General features: G+C 37.7%; 1 pseudogene; it reads right to left on the bottom strand.

Moving 5' to 3' along the window:
* Window positions 1-151: 151 nt before the first annotated feature.
* Window positions 152-3,124, bottom strand: LOC106477372 (annotated as a pseudogene).
* Window positions 3,125-4,197: the final 1,073 nt, after the last annotated feature.

Here is a 4,197-nt window from a genome sequence, read left to right on the forward strand (position 1 = left end):
AGAAACATTCTATACAACACCATAACTTTCTTAATTGCTTGTCAATATCAAAGAGGATTTTGTAGTTATGAAAATACTGTGTTTTTAAGAGAGGGTTGTTAAAAAAAATCAATAATCATTAATATGTCATAACTTTAACACCACAAATCTATTTCATAGTACAGGCATCAATATTTATTAGTTCTTAATCTACATAACAAGTACTATTACTGTAGTACTTCACTTGACACTAAATTTTATATAACACATTGGCAGATAACATGGTCTACAGTGTATATATATATACTAACTTTGAGGAATGTGTTGTCTTAGACATTTCACATTTTCAGAAGTGGAATGATCTAGCTACGTAAAATCATTTCAAATGTTTGATAGACTCCTGGAGCAACGTCCAAGGTTCTGGACTTCAAAGACAGAGTAAGATTGACATTTCCAGGTTGAATCATCAATTCAGCAAGAACCCAGATACCATTGGTTAGTTTTAATGACTGATATAGCATATCCTGCCCTTCAACATTCCTCTTAGCTATAGTAAAGATGTTATTATTCTGAAGTTTGCTTGAGACTTGATCCACTGTATTATTTATATTCTCTATTGTATACTGCACTTCACTCTGGGCAGGAATGTCCTTCCAGGTGGCCAGGAACACTCGCTTATCCATCATTCCATCTTCCATACACAAGACATGCAGAGGTACAAGACAGCTGAAGTAAAATACATCTACATTATTCTTTACTGCTACCTGAAGATTTGTCAAAGGTTCCATCTTCTGAACAGGTCCCTTAGTGTTGATTGGAAGACTTGAATCTACAGATCCATTAGGCTGCAACGGCCCTTGCACCTGAAGAGGTTGGGCTGGAGAAAGACCAAAGCTGTTTTTGTTGAACTGAATTGCAAATGAAGTCATTGCTTGCATGGCTTTGTTAGTGAATGTCATTTCCATATATATTTGTCCATTTCTCCGTGTAAATGTTCCACTTATCTCCAAACCTTTTCCCTGAGCAGCTGGGAGCCACACCTGTTTTGCTGGAGTGTAGAAAGGTGCGACAGTTCCAATACCAAATATGTCACCTAGGAGTCCGCTGCTGTTAACAGGAGGAGCTGATATCATACCTGCTGGAGCAGAAGTATCACCTAGTATACTATCTAATTCTCCAGCTAAGAGATCCACAGTTGCGGCATTAGCAACAGGCTGAGGATGAGAGGTTACAGGAACTTGGTAACTTGGTGGTGCACTAATATCAAGACTAAGCAGGTCTCCAATAAGGTTGTTAGCACTAGGTATAACTGTAGGTTGCTGCTCATCAGTGGACTGTGCAGGAGCTGGTGGACTACCGCTAGATACCTCTTCTCCTGAACCAACAGAGTTCTGTCGAGGAGGAAGCTGTTTCCTAACAGCAGTCTTACCTTCTACAAAAGCAGATGGAGGTTTATGGTACACAGAAGCCAAAGTTCCAATGTGACAAATCAATTCATCAAGAAGAGTTGGTTCAAGAAGATCCGTCTCTTCACTGATTAATGGTTTCTCTGCAAGGACAACTTCTTTGGCAGCAGCAGGATCCGTGGACAACAGTCTCCAGTAGATGAAGCCTCTATCTCGTAGGTCTGGGTTATCACTATCCTGTGTAGCCAAACTCAACACTTGCTGGACAAGTTCTTGTGTCTCAGTAGGTCGTTTCAAGAACAATTTTACAATGGCTGTTAACAACTGCAGTTGAACTTGTGTGTTCTCATCATGGAACCCCTCCAAGAAACTCTCAAGAAGCTCATCAGCATTATCTATCCTTTCGGCATACTCTCCAATAATCCAGATCATGGAAGCTCTTGCTTCCGGTTCATCCAGTGTGTCCAAGTTTTCACATAATGTGGATATGATGCTTTCATATTTGTTTGGATATTTCCTGAAAATATCTTTTATGACGACAATGGCCTCTTGTACAACATAGTTGACTTTGGTCTGAATCAAATCTAAAAGAGTACTAACACATCGTTCAGCAGACTGCTCTACTTTAATAGCACATCTTCCAATAGCCCGGACAGCTTTCCTAACAAAGTCTACATCAACTTCCGTTGCATACTCTCTGAGTTCAGCCAAAACCTGAGCAATATTTGCTTGAGAAGCCAAACGGATCATTATATCCAACTTCTCTAGTTTTACGTAGATTGGGTCATTATACTTGACAAAAAACACTTTCATCTCTTGTTTCAGAATGTCAGGTCTTTTCTGAACTATAAGGTTAATGTTCCGAAGAGAAACATATTGTGTCTCAGCCTCACTGGACAATAAAGTGACCAAAGGTGGGGCTAGCTTCCTTGATAAAGAAGTGACAAACTCTGTATCATTTCCCATCATTTCCATGAACTTCATTAACACCTTTACGGCAGACAACACAACAGCAGCATTTGCATGTGCCAGTCGAGGAGTGATACGTTCACAAATGCTCTGTGCCTCCCTGTCGTCCTTAGGGGTGTAATTTGCCAAGGAGTCTAAGATAAAGACTTGACCCCATTCTGTACATTCATTCAAAGCTGTAAGCAGCTTGTTAACAGCCTGAGCATTCATTTCTATCAGAGTCTGACCACTGCTGGAAGTTTCATTAATTTCTGAGAGAGCTGCAACGGCATTAGCAACCACCATAGGGTTGGAGTCGGACAGCAAATCTCTAAGTTGATCAAGAAATCCCTGGTCTTCTACCAACTGAGCATTAATGTCATGTAGTTTTGCCACACATACAGCTGCAGTTTTCCTAACGTAAGGGTCCTCGTCTTTCAGACATTTCCGTAAAGGTTCACAGAGATATTCCGTAATCTTGTCTACTCTAATGCAGCCCATAGTACGTACAGCCAAGGCTCGTATGAGTGGATTAGGATCTTCACAATCTTTAACAAAAGTGTTTACTGCCATGATTGCCATATCAGGTTGGCTTTTTGCGTAATTCATCAGATAAAGATATACTAGTTTCTTCAGCTCCAAGTTATCTGTTTGCATGCAGTTAACGACATCAGGAAACAGAGCACTAACATCTTTTCCAACTGTCATGGAAGCAATAACTTTTTTCACAGCTTCCTTTTTCTTCTCTTTCTTATCACTGTTCAATTCACTCTTCAACTCAAATATCTCACCTAACAATAAAAATAAATTTATGCTCTTTAACCACATGCAGTCACAAACAAATATAATTCTAGGAAAAATTTCTAATTTATTCAAATTTACTTTTACTACTTTATAATTATACTGAAGTCTAGACATTTTGTATACATGTAAACTTAACTTGAAATATTGTTACATCTACATACAGAATTATGATTTTACACAAATAATTCATGAGACCTTGTTAACACACATAGCTACAACCTAATCTACATAACTGTAAACAATTTTCATTCAAAATTATATAACATATTGTACAAAGTTTAAGCAATGAAATTCATTATATGTATTTTTAAGATTATGCATTTCTGGAAAAATCTGCACAAATTACATAACTTTTTCACTGTTTAAAGCTATCTTTCCAGCTCAAACATAAGACACACAAAAACAGAGCATGGATAAGGTTTCTGACAAGGGTCTGTGGTGGATTTTATGAATTACTGGATAAATATTTTACCAGCTTAGATAGAACATTTCAGTAATGATACTGCTGATATTAATCAAGTTATGAAGTAAATATTCATTTGAGAGTTTTTCATGTTTGATTCACTTAAAGATTTAAACCTAAGTCCACTAACTAGCTCACAACTGTTCAGCGTGAACTACAGTACATCAGAGTTCAGCATGAACTACAGTGTATCAGAGTTAGCGTGAACTACAGTGTATCAGAGTTCAGCGTGAACTACAGTGTATCAGAGTTCAGCGTGAACTACAGTGTATCAGAGTTCAGCGTGAACTACAGTACATCAGAGTTCAGCGTGAACTACAGTACATCAGAGTTCAGCGTGAACTACAGTACATCACAGTTCAGCGTGAACTACAGTACATCACAGTTCAGCATGACATGGTTCTTGTGGTACAGTTTTAAATGGTCCATATAAGATTGATGTTTTTTGTGTATAAATTTAATTTACCTAAAGAGGCAGAATTAATATTACTTATGATTTAAAAGCTGTCAAACACCCACAAAATGACAGAATAATGTTTATAACTTGAAAGCTGTCAAACACCCACAAAATGACAGAATAATGTTTATAACTTGAAA

Source organism: Limulus polyphemus, unplaced genomic scaffold (assembly GCF_000517525.1).
Source record: "Limulus polyphemus unplaced genomic scaffold, Limulus_polyphemus-2.1.2 Scaffold14616, whole genome shotgun sequence".
NCBI classification, from domain to species: Eukaryota; Metazoa; Arthropoda; class Merostomata; order Xiphosura; family Limulidae; genus Limulus; species Limulus polyphemus.